The sequence below is a fragment of the Ranitomeya imitator genome, chromosome 7, assembly GCF_032444005.1.
Source record: "Ranitomeya imitator isolate aRanImi1 chromosome 7, aRanImi1.pri, whole genome shotgun sequence".
Classification (NCBI taxonomy): domain Eukaryota; kingdom Metazoa; phylum Chordata; class Amphibia; order Anura; family Dendrobatidae; genus Ranitomeya; species Ranitomeya imitator.
Genome location: NC_091288.1, coordinates 106,005,738 through 106,028,234, shown reverse-complemented (window position 1 = coordinate 106,028,234; position 22,497 = coordinate 106,005,738). Strand labels below are relative to the sequence as shown.

At 45.6% G+C, this 22,497-nt stretch overlaps 1 protein-coding gene across 16 annotated transcripts in view; it reads left to right on the top strand.

Moving 5' to 3' along the window:
• Positions 1 to 10,614: 10,614 nt before the first annotated feature.
• The window catches only part of PLEKHM3 (pleckstrin homology domain containing M3), a 553,542-nt gene continuing 541,659 nt past the window's right edge, over positions 10,615 to 22,497 (top strand). For 3 of the 16 annotated variants that reach the window (XM_069733722.1, XM_069733721.1, XM_069733711.1), the window contains exons 1-3: positions 10,738 to 10,899; positions 14,693 to 14,728; positions 20,851 to 20,882. The gene's annotated coding sequence lies outside the window, so the exon portion shown is untranslated. Of the gene's footprint in view, positions 10,904 to 14,692; positions 14,729 to 20,850; positions 20,883 to 22,497 lie in introns of all 16 variants that reach the window. The other 13 variants (XM_069733724.1, XM_069733715.1, XM_069733723.1 and 10 more) reach the window with 12 other exon arrangements.

Here is a 22,497-nt window from a genome sequence, read left to right as displayed (position 1 = left end):
AAATCTTCTCCACAATATACTCCAACTCCCCCTCCACCAAAACCGGGGCAGGAGGGTCAATAGATGGAACCACAGGTGCCACGTATCTCCGCAACAATGACCTATGGAATACGTTATGTATGGAAAAAGAATCTGGAAGGGTCAGACGAAAAGACACAGGATTAAGAACCTCAGAAATCCTATACGGACCAATAAAACGAGGTTTAAACTTAGGAGAGGAAACCTTCATAGGAATATGACGAGAAGATAACCAAACCAGATCCCCAACACGAAGTCGGGGACCCACACAGCGTCTGCGATTAGCAAAACGTTGAGCCTTCTCCTGGGACAAGGTCAAATTGTCCACTACCTGAGTCCAAATCTGCTGCAACCTGTCCACCACAGTATCCACACCAGGACAGTCCGAAGACTCAACCTGTCCTGACGAGAAACGAGGATGGAACCCAGAGTTGCAGAAACATGGCGAAACCAAGGTAGCCGAGCTAGCCCGATTATTAAGGGCGAACTCAGCCAAAGGCAAAAAGGACACCCAGTCATCCTGATCAGCAGAAACAAAACATCTCAGATATGTTTCCAAGGTCTGATTGGTTCGTTCGGTCTGGCCATTAGTCTGAGGATGGAAAGCCGAGGAAAAAGACAAGTCAATGCCCATCCTACCACAAAAGGCTCGCCAAAACCTCGAAACAAACTGGGAACCTCTGTCAGAAACGATATTCTCTGGAATGCCATGTAAACGAACCACATGCTGGAAGAACAATGGCACCAAATCAGAGGAGGAAGGCAATTTAGACAAGGGTACCAGATGGACCATCTTAGAAAAGCGATCACAGACCACCCAAATGACTGACATCTTTTGAGAAACGGGAAGATCTGAAATAAAATCCATAGAGATATGTGTCCAAGGCCTCTTCGGGACTGGCAAGGGCAAAAGCAACCCACTGGCACGAGAACAGCAGGGCTTAGCCTGAGCACAAATCCCACAGGACTGCACAAAAGTACGCACATTCCGCGACAGAGATGGCCACCAAAAGGATCTAGCCACTAACTCTCTGGTACCAAAGATTCCAGGATGACCAGCCAAGACCGAACAATGAACCTCAGAGATAACTTTATTCGTCTACCTATCAGGGACAAACAGTTTCTCCGCTGGACAACGATCAGGTTTATTAGCCTGAAATTTTTGCAGCACTCGCCGCAAATCAGAGGAGATGGCAGACACAATTACTCCCTCTTTGAGGATACCCACCGGCTCAGATACACCCGGAGAGTCGGGCACAAAACTCCTAGACAGAGCATCCGCCTTCACATTTTTAGAGCCCGGAAGTTATGAAATCACAAAGTCAAAACGGGCAAAAAACAACGACCAACGAGCTTGTCTAGGATTCAACCGCTTGGCGGACTCGAGATAAGTCAAGTTCTTATGATCAGTCAAGACCACCACGCGATGCTTAGCTCCTTCAAGCCAATGACGCCACTCCTCGAATGCCCACTTCATGGCCAGCAACTCTCGGTTGCCCACATCATAATTTCGCTCAGCAGGCGAAAACTTCCTGGAAAAGAAGGCGCACGGTTTCATCACTGAGCAATCAGAACCTCTCTGCGACAAAACAGCCCCTGCTCCAATCTCATAAGCATCAACCTCGACCTGGAACGGAAGCGAAACATCTGGTTGACACAACACAGGGGCAGAAGAAAAACGACGCTTCAACTCTTGAAAAGCTTCCACAGCAGCAGAAGACCAATTGACCACATCAGCACCCTTCTTGGTCAAATCGGTCAATGGTTTAGCAATACTAGAAAAATTGCAGATGAAGCGACGATAAAAATTAGCAAAGCCCAGGAACTTTTGCAGACTTTTCAGAGATGTCGGCTGAGTCCAATCATGGATGGCTTGGACCTTAACAGGATCCATCTCGATAGTAGAAGGGGAAAAGATGAACCCCAAAAATGAAACCTTCTGCACACCAAAGAGACACTTTGATCCCTTCACAAACAAAGAATTAGCACGCAGGACCTGAAAAACCGTTCTGACCTGCTTCACATGAGACTCCCAATCATCCGAGAAGATCAAAATGTCATCCAAGTACACAATCAGGAATTTATCCAGGTACTCTCGGAAGATGTCATGCATAAAGGACTGAAACACTGATGGAGCATTGGCAAGTCCGAATGGCATTACTAGATACTCAAAATGGCCCTCGGGCGTATTAAATGCAGTTTTCCATTCATCGCCTCGCTTAATTCGCACAAGATTATACGCACCACGAAGATCTATCTTGGTGAACCAACTAGCCACCTTAATCCGAGCAAACAAATCAGATAACAACGGCAAGGGGTACTGAAATTTAACCGTGATCTTATTTAGAAGGCGGTAATCTATACAAGGTCTCAGCGAACCATCCTTCTTGGCTACAAAAAAGAACCCTGCTCCTAATGGCGATGATGACGGGCGAATATGCCCCTTCTCCAGGGACTCCTTCACATAACTGCGCATAGCGGCGTGCTCAGGCACAGATAAATTAAACAATCGGCCTTTTGAGAACTTACTACCAGGAATCAAATTGATAGCACAATCACAATCCCTATGCGGAGGTAGGGCATCGGACTTGGGCTCATCAAATACATCCCGGTAATCAGACAAGAACTCTGGAACCTCAGAAGGGGTGGATGACGAAATTGACAGAAATGGAACATCACCATGTACCCCCTGACAACCCCAGCTGGACACCGACATGGATTTCCAATCTAATATTGGATTATGGACTTGTAGCCATGGCAACCCCAACACGACCACATCATGCAGATTATGCAACACCAGAAAGCGAATAACCTCCTGATGTGCAGGAGCCATGCACATGGTCAGCTGGGTCCAGTACTGAGGCTTATTCTTGGCCAAAGGCGTAGCATCAATTCCTCTCAATGGAATAGGACACTGCAAGGGCTCCAAGAAAAACCCACAATGCTTAGCATACTCCAAGTCCATCAAATTCAGGGCAGCGCCTGAATCCACAAATGCCATGACAGAATACGATGACAAAGAGCAGATCAAGGTAACGGACAGAAGAAATTTTGACTGTACTGTACCAATGGTGGCAGACCTAGCGAACCGCTTAGTGCGCTTAGGACAATCAGAGATAGCATGAGTGGAATCACCACAGTAGAAACACAGCCCATTCAGACGTCTGTGTTCTTGCCGTTCAACTCTGGTCAAAGTCCTATCGCACTGCATAGGCTCAGGTTTAAGCTCAGGTAATACCGCCAAATGGTGCACAGATTTACGCTCACGCAAGCGTCGACCAATCTGAATGGCCAAAAACATAGACTCATTCAAACCAGCAGGCATAGGAAATCCCACCATGACATCCTTAAGGGCTTCAGAGAGACCCTTTCTGAACATAGCTGCCAGCGCAGATTCATTCCATTCAGTGAGCACGGACCACTTTCTAAATTTCTGACAATATAACTCTATCTCATCCTGACCCTGACAAAGAGCCAGCAAATTTTTTTCTGCCTGATCCACAGAATTAGGCTCATCGTACAGCAATCCGAGCGCCAGGAAAAACTCATCGATATTACTTAATGCAGGATCTCCTGGCGCAAGAGAAAATGCCCAGTCCTGAGGGTCGCCACGCAAAAAAGAAATAATGATCAAAACCTGTTGAACTGGATCACCAGAGGAGCGAGGTTTCAAGGCCAGAAATAGTTTACAATTATTTTTGAAACTCAGAAACTTAGTTCTAGCACCAAAAAACAAATCAGGAATAGGAATTCTTGGTTCTAACATAGATTTCTGATCAATAGTGTCTTGAATCTTTTGTACTCTTGCCGAGAGCTGATCCACACATGAAGACAGACTTCTAATGTCCATTGCTACACCTGTGTCCTGAACCACCCAAATGTCTAGGGGAAAAAAAAGGCAAAACACAGTGCAGAGAAAAAAAAATGGTCTCAGAACTTCTTTTTTCCCTCTATTGAGAATCATTAGTACTTTGGCTTCCTGTACTGTTATGATTCGGCAACTCAGTACCACAGTGAACATAGAGGTCAGAGCACATACAGTGATCTGACAATAATCCAAAAACATAGAACGAGCTCTGAGACGTGGGAACTATGTTGACCGCAATCCCTAATCCTATGCAACAACACTAGAGGCAGCCGTGGATTGCGCCTAACGCTACCTATGCAACTCGGCACAGCCTGAGAAACTAGCTAGCCTGAAGATAGAAAATAAGCCTACCTTGCCTCAGAGAAATACCCCAAAGGAAAAGGCAGCCCCCCACATATAATGACTGTGAGTAAGATGAAAAGACAAACGTAGAGATGAAATAGATTTAGCAAAGTGAGGCCCGACTTTCTGAACAGAGCGAGGATAGGAAAGGTAACTTTGCGGTCAACACAAAACCCTAAAAAACACGCAAAGGGGGCAAAAAGACCCTCCGTACCGAACTAACGGCACGGAGGTACACCCTCTGCGTCCCAGAGCTTCCAGCAAACAAATAGATAAGCTGGACAGAAGAAAAGCAAACAAAATAGCAAAGGAAAACTTAGCTATGCAGAGCAGCAGGCCACAGGAACGATCCAGGAGGAAAACAAGTCCAATACTGGAACATTGACAGGAAGCCAGGATCAAAGCACTAGGTGGAGTTAAGTAGAGCAGCACCTAACGACCTCACCACATCACCTGAGGGAGGAAACTCAGAAGCCGCAGTACCACTTCCTTCCACCAACGGAAGCTTACAGAGAGAATCAGCCGAAGTACCACTTGTGACCACAGGAGGGAGCTCTGCCACAGAATTCACAACAGAGCGCATACACCTGTACACTGCGACTACCATCCCCACAGTACAGAGGTATACAGGATAGCATACACCTGTACACTGTGACTACCAGACCCACAGTACATAGGTATATAGGAGGGCATACACCTGTACACTGCGACTACCATCCCCACAGTACAGAGGTATACAGAAGGGCATACACCTGTACACTGCGACTACTATCCCCACAGTACAGAGGTATACAGGAGAGCATACACCTGTACACTGTGACTACCATCCCCACAGTACAGAGGTATACAGAAGGGCATACACCTGTACACTGCGACTACCATCCCCACAGTACAGAGGTATACAGGAGGGCATACACCTGTACACTGCGACTACCATCCCCACAGTACAGAGGTATACAGAAGGGCATACACCTGTACACTGCGACTACTATCCCCACAGTACAGAGGTATACAGGAGAGCATACACCTGTACACTGTGACTACCATCCCCACAGTACAGAGGTATACAGAAGGGCATACACCTGTACACTGCGACTACCATGCCCACAGTACAGAGGTATACAGGAGGGCATACACCTGTACACTGCGACTACCATCCCCACAGTACAGAGGTATACAGGAGGGCATACACCTGTACACTGCGACTACCATCCCCACAGTACAGAGGTATAAAGGAGAGCATACACCTGTACACTGCGACTACCAGCCCCACAGTACAGAGGTATACAGGAGAGCATACATCTGTACACTGCGACTACCATCCCCACAGTACAGAGGTATACAGGAGAGCATACACCTGTACACTGTGACTACCATCCCCACAGTACAGAGGTATACAGAAGGGCATACACCTGTACACTGCGACTACCATCCCCACAGTACAGAGGTATACAGGAGGGCATACACCTGTACACTGCGACTACCATCCCCACAGTACAGAGGTATACAGGAGGGCATACACCTGTACACTGCGACTACCATCCCCACAGTACAGAGGTATAAAGGAGAGCATACACCTGTACACTGCTACTACCAGCCCCACAGTACAGAGGTATACAGGAGAGCATACACCTGTACGCTGCGACTACCATCCCCACAGTACAGAGGTATACAGGAGGGCATACATCTGTACACTGCGACTACCATCCCCACAGTACAGAGGTATACAGGAGGGCATACACCTGTACACTGTGACTACCATCCCCACAGTACAGAGGTATACAGGAGGGCATACACCTGTACACAGTGACTACCATCCCCACAGTACAGAGGTATACAGGAGGGCTTACACCTGTACACTGCGACTACCATCCCCACAGTACAGAGGTATACAGGAGGGCATACACCTGTACACTGTGACTACCAGCCCCACAGTATAGAGGTATACAGGAGAGCATACACCTGTACACTGCGACTACCATCCCCACAGTACAGAGGTAAACAGGAGGGCATACACCTGTACACTGCGACTACCATCCCCACAGTACAGAGGTATACAGAAGGGCATACACCTGTACACTGTGACTACCAGCCCCACAGTACATAGGTATACAGGAGAGCATACACCTGTACACTGTGACCACCATCCCCACAGTACAGAGGTATACAGGAGGTCATACACCTGTACACTGTGACTACCAGCCCCACAGTATAGAGGTATACAGGAGAGCATACACCTGTACACTGCGACTACCATCCCCACAGTACAGAGGTATACAGGAGAGCATAAACCTGTACACTGCGACTACCATCCCCACAGTACAGAGGTACACAGGAGGGCATACACCTGTACACTGCGACTACCATCCCCACAGTACAGAGGTATACAGGAGGGCATACACCTGTACACTGTGACTACCAGCCCCACAGTATAGAGGTATACAGGAGAGCATACACCTGTACACCGCGACTACCATCCCCACAGTACAGAGGTATACAGGAGGGCATACACCTGTACACTGTGACTACCAGCCCCACAGTACAGAGGTATACAGGAGAGCATACACCTGTACACTGCGACTACCATCCCCACAGTACAGAGGTATACAGAAGGGCATACACCTGTACACTGCGACTACCAGCCCCACAGTACAGAGGTATACAGGAGAGCATAAACCTGTACACTGCGACTACTATCCCCACAGTACAGAGGTATACAGGAGGGCATACACCTGTACACTGTGACTACCAGCCCCACAGTATAGCGGTATACAGGAGAGCATACACCTGTACACTGCGACTACCATCCCCACAGTACAGAGGTATACAGGAGGCCATACACCTGTACACTGTGACTACCAGCCCCACAGTACAGAGGTATACATGAGAGCATATACCTGTACACTGCGACTACCATCCCCATAGTACAGAGGTATACAGGAGGGCATACACCTGTACATTTGGACTACCAGCCTCACAGTACAGAGGTATACAGGAGAGCATACACCTGTACACAGTGACTACCAGCTCCACAGTACAGAGGTATACAGGAGGGCATGCACCTGTACATTTGGACTACCAGCCTCACAGTACAGAGGTATACAGGAGAGCATACACCTGTACACAGTGACTACCAGCTCCACAGTACAGATGTATATAGGAGGGCATACACCTGTACACTTAAACTACCAGCCCCACAGTACAGAGGTATACAGGAGAGCATACACCTGTACACTTGGACTACCAGCTCCACAGTACAGAGGTATACAGGAGGGCATACACCTGTACACTTGGACTACCAGCCTCACAGTACAGAGGTATAGAGGAGGGCATACACCTGTACACTTGGACTACCAGCCTCACAGTACAGAGGTATACAGGAGGGCATACACCTGTACACTTGGACTACCAGCCTCACAGTACAGAGGTATAGAGGAGGGCATACACCTGGACACTTGGACTACCAGCCCCACAGTACAGAGGTATACAGGGGGGCATACACCTGTACACGGCGACTACCAGCCTCACAGTACAGAGGTATATAGGAGGGCATACACCTGTACACTTGGACTACCAGCCTCACAGTACAGAGGTATATAGGAGAGCATACACCTGTACACTTGGACTACCAGCCCCACAGTACATAGGTATACAGGAGGGCATACACCTGTACACAGTGACTACCAGCCTCACAGTACAGAGGTATACAGGAGGGCATACACCTGTACACTTGGACTACCATCCCCACAGTACAGAGGTATACAGGAGGGCATACACCTGTACATTTGAACTACCAGCCTCACAGTACAGAGGTATACAGGAGAGCATACACCTGTACACAGTGACTACCAGCTCCACAGTACAGAGGTATACAGGAGGGCATACACCTGTACACTTGGACTACCAGCCTCACAGTACAGAGGTATTTAGGAGGGCATACACCTGTACACTTGGACTACCAGCCTCACAGTACAGAGGTATATAGGAGGGCATACACCTGTACACTGTGACTACCATCCCCACTGTACAGAGGTATACAGGAGGGCATACACCTGTACACTTGGATTACCAGCCTCACAGTACAGAGGTATACAGGAGGGCATACACCTGTACACTTTGACTACCAGACCCACAGTACAGAGGTATACAGGAGGGCATACACCTGTACACTTGGACTACCAGCCTCACAGTACATAACATAGTAACATAGTAACATAGTTAGTAAGGCCGAAAAAAGACATTTGTCCATCCAGTTCAGCCTATATTCCATCATAATAAATCCCCAGATCTACGTCCTTCTACAGAACCTAATTGTATGATACAATATTGTTCTGCTCCAGGAAGACATCCAGGCCTCTCTTGAACCCCTCGACTGAGTTCGCCATCACCACCTCCTCAGGCAAGCAATTCCAGATTCTCACTGCCCTAACAGTAAAGAATCCTCTTCTATGTTGGTGGAAAAACCTTCTCTCCTCCAGACGCAAAGAATGCCCCCTTGTGCCCGTCACCTTCCTTGGTATAAACAGATCCTCAGCGAGATATTTGTATTGTCCCCTTATATACTTATACATGGTTATTAGATCGCCCCTCAGTCGTCTTTTTTCTAGACTAAATAATCCTAATTTCGCTAATCTATCTGGGTATTGTAGTTCTCCCATCCCCTTTATTAATTTTGTTGCCCTCCTTTGTACTCTCTCTAGTTCCATTATATCCTTCCTGAGCACCGGTGCCCAAAACTGGACACAGTACTCCATGTGCGGTCTAACTAGGGATTTGTACAGAGGCAGTATAATGCTCTCATCATGTGTATCCAGACCTCTTTTAATGCACCCCATGATCCTGTTTGCCTTGGCAGCTGCTGCCTGGCACTGGCTGCTCCAGGTAAGTTTATTATTAACTAGGATCCCCAAGTCCTTCTCCCTGTCAGATTTACCCAGTGGTTTCACATTCAGTGTGTAATGGTGATATTGATTCCTTCTTCCCATGTGTATAACCTTACATTTATCATTGTTAAACCTCATCTGCCACCTTTCAGCCCAAGTTTCCAACTTATCCAGATCCATCTGTAGCAGAATACTATCTTCTCTTGTATTAACTGCTTTACATAGTTTTGTATCATCTGCAAATATCGATATTTTACTGTGTAAACCTTCTACCAGATCATTAATGAATATGTTGAAGAGAACAGGTCCCAATACTGACCCCTGCGGTACCCCACTGGTCACAGCGACCCAGTTAGAGACTATACCATTTATAACCACCCTCTGCTTTCTATCACTAAGCCAGTTACTAACCCATTTACACACATTTTCCCCCAGACGAAGCATTCTCATTTTGTGTACCAACCTCTTGTGCGGCACGGTATCAAACGCTTTGGAAAAATCGAGATATACCACGTCCAATGACTCACCGTGGTCCAGCCTATAGCTTACCTCTTCATAAAAACTGATTAGATTGGTTTGACAGGAGCGATTTCTCATAAACCCATGTATACATAGGTATACAGGAGGGCATACACCTGTACACTTGGACTACCAGCCTCACAGTACAGAGGTATACAGGAGGGCATACACCTGTACACTTGGACTACCAGCCTCACAGTACAGAGGTATACAGGAGGGCATACACCTGTACACTGCGACTACCAGCCTCACAGTACAGAGGTATACAGGAGGGCATACACCTGTACACGGCGACTACCATCCCCACAGTACAGAGGTATACAGGAGGGCATACACCTGTACACTTGGACTACCAGCCTCACAGTACAGAGGTATATAGGAGGGCATACACCTGTACACTTGGACTACCAGCCTCACAGTACAGAGGTATACAGGAGGGCATACACCTGTACACTGCGACTACCAGCCTCACTGTACAGAGGTATACAGGAGGGCATACACCTGTACACGGCGACTACCATCCCCACAGTACAGAGGTATACAGGAGGGCATACACCTGTACACTTGGACTACCAGCCTCACAGTAGAGAGGTATACAGGAGGGCATACACCTGTACACTTGGACTACCAGCCTCACAGTACAGAGGTATACAGGAGGGCATACACCTGTACACTTGGACTACCAGCCTCACAGTACAGAGGTATACAGGAGGGCATACACCTGTACACTTGGACTACCAGCCTCACAGTACAGAGGTATACAGGAGGGCATACACCTGTACACTTGGACTACCAGCCTCACAGTACCGAGGTATACAGGAGGGCATACACCTGTACACTTGGACTACCAGCCTCACAGTACAGAAGTATACAGGAGGGCATACACCTGTACACTTGGACTACCAGCCTCACAGTACAGAGGTATACAGGAGGGCATACACCTGTACACTTGGACTACCAGCCTCACAGTACAGAAGTATACAGGAGGGCATACACCTGTACACTTGGACTACCAGCCTCACAGTACAGCAGCACAGGCCTGCCGGCTGCCTCTCATGACTAGACAGAGAGAAAACCTCAGAGCTGGAACTATTTTTAGCTTCCTTGTTGCACGGGGGACAGAGAAGAGCGGAGGACTGAGGCAGGAGACTGTAAACAGGGAAGCAATGCAGAATGAGCAAGACACCCAGAGGAAAGGCTACATGATGGCGGAGAGGACTCAGCCCGCAGCCTCCCTGTCCTCCTCATAGGTCCGTGGCTGACAGGCAGGTAGGTGAGCGTCATCCTAGGTGGCAGAACACGTCTGTACATAGCTGAGGGCACAGAGCATCACAGTGTGGGTGTAATATCTATCTATCTATCTATCTATCTATCTATCTATCTATCTATCTATCTATCCTGATGAATTATTTCCTTTGTCTTGTTACATCCCATCCGCTCTGTGATGTCAAGGCCATTTAGGGGTTAATTCTCTGTGGATGATCTCATCTTTGGAAAAAAACTCTGAAAAATCCCCTTGAAAAGCTTTTCATCTGGGAGATTTTTTTCTTTCCGCTTGTACATGACTATATGGCTCCAGTGACAGCCCCCATCCCTGGCTGCGCTGCCTGCTGCACCCTATGTCTTAGACCCCATCCCTGGCTGCCCTGCCTGCTGCACCCTATGTCTTAGACCCCATCCCTGGCTGCGCTGCCTGCTGCACCCTATGTCTTAGACCCCATCCCTGGCTGTGCTGCCTGCTGCACCCTATGTCTTAGACCCCATCCCTGGCTGCCCTGCCTGCTGCACCCTATGTCTTAGACCCCATCCCTGGCTGCACTGCCTGCTGCACCCTATGTCTTAGACCCCATCCCTGGCTGCCCTGCTTGCTGCACCCTATGTCATAGACCCCATCCCTGGCTGCGCTGCCTGCTGCACCCTATGTCTTAGACCCCATCCCTGGCTGTGCTGCCTGCTGCACCCTATGTCTTAGACCCCATCCCTGGCTGCCCTGCCTGCTGCACCCTATGTCTTAGACCCCATCCCTGGCTGCACTGCCTGCTGCACCCTATGTCTTAGACCCCATCCCTGGCTGCCCTGCCTGCTGCACCCTATGTCATAGACCCCATCCCTGGCTGCGCTGCCTGCTGCACCCTATGTCATAGACCCCATCCCTGGCTGCGCTGCCTGCTGCACCCTATGTCTTAGACCCCATCCCTGGCTGCCCTGCCTGCTGCACCCTATGTCTTAGACCCCATCCCTGGCTGCCCTGCCTGCCTGCTGCACCCTATGTCTTAGACCCCATTCCTGGCTGCGCTGCCTGCTGCACCCTATGTCTTAGGCCCCATTCCTGGCTGCACTGCCTGCTGCACCCTATGTCTTAGACCCCATCCCTGGCTGTGCTGCCTGCTGCACCCTATGTCTTAGACCCCATCCCTGGCTGCACTGCCTGCTGCATCCTATGTCTTAGACCCCATCCCTGTCTGCGCTGCCTGCTGCACCCTATGTCTTAGACCCCATCCCTGGCTGCCCTGCCTGCTGCATCCTATGTCTTAGACCCCATCCCTGTCTGCGCTGCCTGCTGCACCCTATATCTTAGACCCCATCAGTGGATGCGCTGCCTGCTGCACCCTATGTCTTGTGGCATGATGTATTTTACTTGTTTATCTGGCAGATATTTTCTTAAATGAGCAAAGGATGAGACATAATATAATATTATTCTGCAAGATATTTTGGTTTAATACAGTCATGGCCAAAAGTATTGACACCCCTGCAATTCTGTCAGATAATACTCAGTTTCTTCGTGAAAATGATTGCAAACACAAATTCTTTGGTATTATTATCTTCATTAATTTGTCTTAAATGAAAAAACACAAAAGAGAATGAAGCAAAATGCAAGACATTGATCATTTCACGCAAAGCTCCAAAAATGGGCCAGACAAAAGTATTGGCACCCTCAGCCTAATACTTGGTTGCACAACCTTTAGCCAAAATAACTGCGACCAACCGCTTCCGGTAACCATCAATGGGTTTCTTACAATGCTCTGCTGGAATTTTAGACCATTCTACTTTGGCAAACTGCTCCAGATCCCTGATATTTGAAGTGTGCCTTCTCCAAACTGCCATTGTTAGATCTCTCCACAGGTGTTCTATGGGATTCAGGTCTGGACTCATTGCTGGCCACCTTAGAAGTCTCCAGTGCTTTCTCTCAAACCATTTTCTAGTGCTTTTTGAAGTGTGTTTTGGGTCATTGTCCTGCTGGAAGACCCATGACCTCTGAGGGAGACCCAGCTTTCTCACACTGGGCCCAACATTATGCTGCAATATTTGTTGGTAGTCTTCAGACTTCATAATGCCATGCACACGGTCAAGCAGTCCAGTGCCAGAGGCAGCAAAGCAACCCCAAAACATCAGGGAAGCTCCGCCATGTTTGACTGTAGGGACCGTGTTCTTTCCTTTGAATGCCTCTTTTTTTTCTCCTGTAAACTCTATGTTGATGCCTTTGCCCAAAAAGCTCTACTTTTGTCTCATCTGACCAGAAAACATTCTTCCAAAACGTTTTAGGCTTTTTCAAGGTAAGTTTTCGCAAACTCCAGCCTGGCTTTTTTATGTCTCGGGGCAAGAAGTGGGGTCTTCTGGGTCTCCTACCATACAGTCCCTTTTCATTTAGACGCCGACGGATAGTACGGGTTGACACTGTTGTACCCTCGGACTGCAGGGCAGCTTGAACTTGTTTGGATGTTAGTTGAGGTTCTTTATCCAACATCCGCACAATCTTGCGTTGAAATCTCTTGTCAATTTTTCTTTTCCGTCCACATCTAGGGAGGTTAGCCACAGTGCCATGGGCTTTAAACTTCTTGATGACACTGCGCACGGTAGACACAGGAACATTCAGGTCTTTGGAGATGGACTTGTAGCCTTGAGATTGCTCATGTTTCCTCACAATTTGGTTTCTCAAGTCCTCAGACAGTTCTTTGGTCTTCTTTCTTTTCTCCATGCTCAATGTGGTACACACAAGGACACAGGACAGAGGTTGAGTCAACTTTAATCCATGTCAACTGGCTGCAAGTGTGATTTAGTTATTGCCAACACCTGTTAGGTGCCACAGGTAAGTTACAGGTGCTGTTAATTACACAAATTAGGCTACGTTCACAATTATTATTATTATTATTTATTGTTATAGCGCCATTTATTCCATGGAGCTTTACATGTGAGGAGGGGTATACATAAAAACAAGTACAATAATCTTACAATAATCGGTGCTGCGTCGGCGACGCAATGCACAACGCAAACAAGAACGCATGCAAAACGCATCATTTTGTGGCGCAGGCGTCCTTTTTTGGCATGATTTTGGACGCAAAAAAAATGCAACTTGCTGCGTCCGCTGCGCCCTGACGCTTGCGCCAAAAAAGACGCATGCGTCACAAAACGCAAGACAACCCATGTCCATGCACCCCCATGTTAAATATAGGGGCGCATGACGCATGCGTCGCCGCGGCTGCGCCCGACGCAGCCCCGCAAAACGCTAATGTGAACGTAGCCTTAGAGAAGCATCACATGATTTTTCGAACAGTGCCAATACTTTTGTCCACCCCCTTTTTTATGTTTGGTGTGGAATTATATCCAATTTGGCTTTAGGACAATTCTTTTTGTGTTTTTTTCATTTAAGAAAAATTAAATGAAGATAATAATACCAAATAATTTGTGTTTGCAATAATTTTCAGGAAGAAAATGAGTATTATCTGACAGAATTGCAGGGGTGTCAATACTTTTGGCCATGACTGTATATTTAAAGCAGTTTTTCATGCTGCTTTATTTAGTTTAAAGGGGTTTTCAACTGTTAGGGACTATTAATAATGAAAACAATAATACTACTACTAGTAATAATATTACTAAAATGCATGTGTATTTGCCTATAAAGAAATTAATTTTGCATTTAGGTTTCATTAATAATCTTGCACTGATTGGCTGTTACAGGCTTTGTTTCACTGCCTCTTTGAATACCTTTGATGTGTTCTGTAATGTCCCAATCAAACTTTCAGAATTTCATCACTGACAGAGTCTCAATTTACTCATTTTGCAGCCAACAACAAACAGTGCATCACAGAGGCTAAAGAAGGTAAATGGTTCAACATTTTGTATGAAACCCAAGTGCAACAAATGACCTGCAGAGGACCTTTCAGTATGAGCATGTTACACTGGCCACGTCACAGAGGAGGCTGCAGAGCGGAGTAACAGGTAGATTTCATTGTGACATTTCTCCTTTCCTTTGCGGAGATATTCACTTATAAAGTTTAGGTTACAACTTATGTTAGAATCAGCTGGACGTTCCCAGAGATTTGTGTCTGGGGTGTGTTCTGCTTCCCCTGTGTTTGGTTGACCAGTCATAAGCCGGCATCAATATACTGGGGTAAAAAGAACACGGCCCTGTAACTTAGAGCAGATTTCTCACTGCAGAGCTGTGTGTGATTCCCAGGAGCAGAGCTCAGTGTCATTATTAATAAGTTTAGCTTTTGTCGGGGGCAGTACAGCAGAGCAGCAAATACGGTGGGAGAAGAGCTGCTAGAAGTGTTTGTAATGAGACTAAGGCCCATCCACACTGGCTACCAGGAGCCTCTGTATGGTGTCTGTAATGACCCTCGTCTCTCTTCTATTGCCTCTTCCTCCACACAGACTGCTGTGAGATGGAAGGTGTCTGTAATCACACTCGCTCTACTTCAGAGTTGTAGCGTGTCATTCCAACTCTCACAAATGAGAAAACCTTTCCTAAGCTGCAGCGGGGTTGTGTTCATATTTCCTTCCTTATGACTGGTGAATGTTGTGCAGGGGAAGAAGTACACACCCCAGAGACAAATCTCTGGCACCGCCTAATTGAACTATAACAAATTATAACCCAAACTTTACCAGCTAATATATCCGCAACAGAGAGGAGAAATGAACTACATTGTACTCAGCTGTGCAGCCACCATTCCGCGCCGCGACCAGTTTAACACATGCTCCTCCTGGTGAAAGGTCCCCTTTAAAGTAAAAAAATATGTATATATTGTTGAATAAAAACAGCATACAGTGTGTGTGTGTATGTATGTATATATATATATATATATATATATATATATATATACATACATACATACATACGTATATACACACACACACACTAATATTAGATGGTGGCCCGATTCTAACGCATCGGGTATTCTAGAATATGCATGTCCACGTAGTATATTGCCCGGCCACGTAGTATATTGCCCAGTCACGTAGTATATTGCCCAGTCACGTAGTATATTGTCCAGCCACGTAGTATATTGCCCAGCCACGTAATATATTGCCCAGTTACGTAGTATATTGCCTAGTGATGTAGTATATTGCCCAGTGACGAAGTATATTGCCCAACCACGTAGTATATTTTCCAACCACGTAGTATATTGCCCAGCCACGTAGTATATTGCCCAGCCACGTAGTATATTGCCCAGCCACGTAGTATATTGTCCAGTTACATAGTATATTGCCTAGTGACGTAGTATATTGCGCAGCCACATAGTATATTGCCTAGTGACATAGTATATTGTGCAGGCACGTAGTATATTGCCCAGCCACGTACAGTAGTATACAGCACAGAGCCACGTAGTATATTGCCCAGTTACGTAGTATATTGCCCAGTGACATAGTATATTGCCCAGTGACGTAATATACAGCACAGAGCCACGTAGTATATTGCACAGCAATGTAGTATACAGTACAGAGCCACATAGTATATTGGCCAGTCACGTATATTGCCCAGTGACGTAGTATACAGCACAGAGCCACGTAGTATATTGCACAGTGAAGTAGTATACAGCACAGAGCCACATAGTATATTGGCCAGTCACGCAGTATATTGCCCAGCTACATAGTATATTGCCCAGCCAGGTTTGTCACAGGTGAAAAAATAAATAAATAAACATACACTCACCTTTCCGAGGGCCCCTTGTAGTCCATAGCAGCTTCCGGTCCCAGGGTTGGTATGAGCGCAGGACCTGTGATGATGTCGCGGTCACATGACTGTGACGTCATGGCAGGTCCTTCTCGCGCAGGCGCGCAAGGCCTGTGATGACGTTGCGGTCACATGACCGTGACGTCATGGCAGGTCCTTCTCCCATACCATCTTTGCCACCGGAACCTGCAATGGAAGATGGCGGCCGGTGCGAGCGACTCGGAGGGTGAGTATAGCAGGTTGTTTTTTTTTATGTGTTTTAACATTACATTTTTTACTATTGATGCCACATAGGCTGCGTCAATAGTAAAAAGTTGGGGACACACAGGGTTAATAGCGGCGGTAACGGAGTGCGTTACCTGCGCCATAACGCGGTCTGTTACTGCCGGCATTAACCCTGTGTTAGCGGTGACCGGAGGGGAGTATGTGGGCGACAGGCACTGACTGCGGGGAGTAAGGAGCGGCCATTTTCTTCCGGACTGTGCCCGTCGCCGATTGGTCGCGGCAGCCATGACATGCAGCTGGTGAGACCAATCAGCGAATTAATAACCGTGATAGAAGGACAGACAGAAAGACGGAAGTGACCCTTAGACAATTATATAGTAGATATATATGTGTATGTATATATGTGTGTATATATATATAGTTAAATAAAAACAGCATACAGTGTATGCGTGTGTGTGTATATATACAGTACAGACCAAAAGTTTGGACACACTTTCTCATTTAAAGATTTTTCTGTATTTTCATGACTACGAACATTGAAAATTCACACTGAAGGCATCAAAACTATGAATTAACACATGTGGAATTATATACTTAACAAAAAAGTGTGAAACAACTGAAAATATGTCTTATATTCTAGGTTCTTCAAAGTAGCCACCTTTTGCTTTGATGACTGCTTTGCACACTCTTGGCATTCTCTTGGTGAACTTCAAGAGGTAGTCACCGGAAATGGTCTTCCAACAATCTTGAAGGAGTTCCCAGCGATGCTTAGCACTTGTTGGCCCTTTTGCATTCACTCTGTCGTCCAGCTCACCCAAAACCATCTCGATTGGGTTCGGGTCTGGTGACTGTGGAGGCCAGGTCATCTGGCTTAGCACCCCATCACTCTCATGCTTGGTAAATAGCCCTTACACAGCCTGGAGGTGTGTTTGGGGTCATTGTCCTGTTAAAAAATAAATGATGGTCCAACTAAACGCAAACCGGATGGAATAGCATGCTGCTGCAAGATGCTGTGGTAGCCTTGCTGGTTCAGTATGCTTTAATTTTGAATAAATCCCCAACAATGTCACCAGCAAAGCACCCCCACACATACATACTCTATACCCTACACTCTACACTCTATACCCTACACTCTATACCGTACACTCTATACCATACACTCTATATTCTACACTCTATACCCTACACTCTATACCCTACACTATACACTCTATACCCTACACTCTACACCATACACTCTATACCCTACACTCTACACTCTATACCCTACAATATATACCCTACACTCTATACCCTACACTCTATACCCTACACTCTATACCATACACTCTATACCCTACACTCTATACCCTACATACCATCACACCTCCTCCTCCATGCTTCACGGTGGGAACCAGGCATGTAGAGTCCATCCGTTCACCTTTCCTGCGTCGCACAAATACACGGTGGTTGGAACCAAAGATCTCAAATTTGGACTCGTCAGACCAAAGCACAGATTTCCACTGATCTAATGTCCATTCCTTGTGTTCTTTAACCCAAACAAGTCTCTTCTGCTTGTTGCCTGTCCTTAGCAGTGGTTTCCTAGCAGCTATTTTACCATGAAGGCCTTTTGCACAAAATCTCCTCTTAACAGTTGTTGTAGAGATTTGTCTGCTGCTAGAACTCTGTGTGGCATTGACCTGGTCTCTAATCTGAGCTGCTGTTAACCTGCGATTTCTGAGGCTGGTGACTTGGATAAACTTATCCTCAGAAGCAGAGGTGACTCTTGGTCTTCCTTTTCTGGGGCGGTCCTCATGTGAGCCAGTTTCTTTGTAGCGCTTGATGGTTTTTGCAACTGCACTTGGGGACACTTTCAAAGTCTTCCCAATTTTTCGGACTGACTGACCTTCATTTCTTAACGTAATGATGGCCACTCGTTTTTCTTTACTTAGCTGCTTTTTTCTTGCCATAATACAAATTCTAACAGTCTATTCAGTAGGACTATCAGCTGTGTATCCACCAGACTTCTGCACAACACAACTGATGGTCCCAACCCCATTTATAAGGCAAGACATCCCACTTATTAAACTTGACAGGGCACACCTGTGAAGTGAAAACCATTCCCGGTGACTGCCTCTTGAAGTTCATGAAGTGAATGCAAAGAGTGTGCAAAGCAGTCATCAAAGCAAAAGGTGGCTACTTTGAAGAACCTAGAATATAAGACATAATTTCAGTTGTTTCACACTTTTTTGTTAAGTATATAATTCCACATGTGTTAATTCATAGTTTTGATGCCTTCAGTGTGAATTTACAATGTTCATAGTCATGAAAATACAGAAAAATCTTTAAATGAGAAGGCGTGTCCAAACTTTTGGTCTGTACTGTGTGTATATATATATATATATATATATATATATATATATATAGCAAGTCCAAAGGAAGAAAGCGCGAAACGGCCGTCGTCTATGCGTGCACACCCCTTTTTCCTGCACACCCCCAAGCCGTGAAGATTGTAACTATGTTTGAATAAAGTACAAAAAGGATCGGTGTGAGTGCTGTAACCTGTTATTCCTGGAACATGGATATATACACACACACCGCCACAGAAGAGGCTACTGGTGGTTGCAAAGTAGTTTAAATGTTGAAATACCCATAAGTATGGATGCATCGGCCAGAATACATTACATATACAAAATAATAATAATAATCTTTATTTTTATATAGTGCTAACATATTCCGCAGCGCTTTACAGTTTGCACACATTATCATCACTGTCCCCGATGGGGCTCACAATCTAGGTTCCCTATCAGTATGTCTTTGGAATGTGGGAGGAAACCGGAGTACCCGGAGGAAACCCACGCAAACACGGAGAGAACATACAAACTCTGTGCAGATGTTGTCCTTGGTGGGGTTTGAACTCAGGACTCCAGCGCTGCAAGGCTGCTGTGCTAACCACTGCGCCACCGTGCTGCCCATTACAAAAGGCAATTACCTTTGAAATCAATGTTCAGGCTGCCACCACACCCAAACCGGGTTTCGCATTGAAATGCTTTGTCCAGGGGTGATAAAGCACTGATGGTAATAGAAATGTATCCATGGTTGCCAGACATTTTGCTACTTGCCACGGAGGTAACATTGCAGTGATGGCTGTTCAGGGCATAGAATTGGTTAAATGCTCTAATCGTGGTGGGGATATACCAGGGAGGCTTATTGGATATACACTTTACAAACAAGATCACCGTTAGGTTTAAATAAGAAAAACAAAATATTATACATTATTGTTGAAAGATTTTTATTTATCTATATTTAGTTTTATTGTTAGATGGTTATGTAGTAGGACCTGCGACTTTTCAGTCATGTGATTGTGAAATCCAGAGTGATTGGTTTCTTAGTACTATGAATACTGGCAATGCTCGTATGCTGTTAGACATGATTAAGATCGCATAGATCGAAACGCGTTGTCTATCCTCATGACTGCATCCACCTTTGAGCAAGGATTTTAATCACGCTATATTTATATGCACTAATAAAGAATTTCAAGATTTTATGGAGCTGGAGTACACACATTTTTCCTCATCTTCCAACGCTGACTATTTATAGTGTCAGGGGCCAATAGCATCGGGGAGTGTTCTATCCCAGTAGATCCAAGACCGTTGTGTATTATCACCGCCTATTTTCTGATTGTGCTTATGACGTTACCCAAGAGACCCATCATGTGATCAACGCCGAGTCACATGACTCAGTATGGCGCATACATAGCCCCCGCCCACTTCCTGATAATGCTGATGTCGCAGCAATGATGCGCATGAGGTCAACATAGGTCAGACAAGTTCACATGATCCATCCAAGGAATATTGTAAGATGCGCCTGATTTATTTTATGTCGTGTGTCCTCCTTCAGAATGGTGCAGGAAACACGTTGCAGGCTATAGGTTATTTTCTTATCAGCCATTTAGACGTATGTATGGCTAGTTGCTAACAATTCCTGTTGGGGTAGCAGTTTCTTTTATTGGCCATTACCTGTTGGATTCATCACTATATTAATGTCTCACTTCTCCACTCCAGGTCCATCTGAAGGGGACCAGAAGTGAGGAGAGGTGAGTGAGACCAGGTTCACATAAGTGTATGCAAAATCTGGTTTTCATCCATATTCACGCTGCATCCGTTTGTCCGTTTTATACAATCTATATGTCCTTTTTATATGAACAATCTAATAAATAATAAAGGTCATATGAACAGCACATGGACATTTAATATCTTCGTCTGGACGAGCCCTATCAAGGGTCTGATATGCCTGAAGTTACAACCCTGACAATGTATCTAAAATGATTGTCCCATCAGATATTTACTATAAACAGCTTAAATGGGAATTTTCGTTGATGGCCTATGTGAAAGGTATACTTGCACTCTATGGAGTGATGTCACCCTTTCTTCTATAGATCATGGAGGTCTTGAGTGTGAGACACTGGGTAATCATACATTGGAGGGGCAGCAGAGAAACGGCTGTGTTCAGAGATAGTGAGAAGCTGCATCTGGTTTCCCTGATTTTCTATTTTTTAACCATTCTAGCACCAGAACCACTAGACACATTAGGTGAGCATTCAAAAACGAAGCAAAAGAACAACTGGGATGCTATAAGGCTTTATTCACATTTATCCTACTCTCTACGCTGAGCAATTGGGTCCGGATATCCTAAAAATGTGATTCAATCCAGATGAATCAAAGTGTAATGTGGAATCATTTGGCCTTTTTTCCAGTGGGGTCCATCTTTTTGGGTGGGCACAAACAAGCACACTTTTGTGACTAACTATAAAGTAGGATGTCGCCAAAACGAAAGCCTAACAGAGTTTAAAATGACTCCATCTGCCAAATTATAACGAATTGGTCTGTCAGGGGATCTGTCAGATCCCTTTTTGAGAGGATTTAGTTGAAAGTCCCAATAGAAGTGCTCAGTGTAAAGTACAGGATAAATGTGAACCTAAAAAGTATGTAACGGCAATATCCAGCAACAGGAGCATTACAGTTGCAAAATATTGTTCAGCCTGATCTGACAGAGAAATTTAATATTTAAAGAAGCACTTCCAAAATTTTTATCCTTTTCATATATTGCAGTCATCATATTATACACTACTGTGCAGTTATAATTGCTCATTTTGCTTTTCTGTCCAGCTAATTTATCTCTTGTCAGTTAGGTCTATGACATCACTTGATTAAAAATTGACTAGCTGAATCCTTCTAAACGCTACATAGAAACAGGAGGTTTGCATAAGTCCTGGGTTAGGAGTGGAAGAGAGGAATGATTTATGCAGGGACAAGATTCTTCCTGTTTCTACATAGAGCAAAGAGAAGAATTAGCTGGGTACAAAGACAAAATGAGCAATTGTAAGTACACAGTGCTATATAATATGATGACTGTAGTATATTAAGATGATAAAAACTTTGATGGGAGGAAGAGTGCTTCTTTAATTGAGGGAGCAGCTTAATTATTCTAGAATTCTCTGCTGAATTATGTATTGATCCAATGGTCATAACTGTAAGTTCCCCATTAATATGAATGTACAGACCTTTTCTCTGCGTATATGTTGTGAACCATTGACGAGGAGTGAGGCATAGACAATAATTATTTGTACTTTTTTATCAGTATCTGGTAGGTTGGTAAACTTCTAATGTCTATGGGCAGACAGGATATCTTGCAACATGAGTCACATGTTA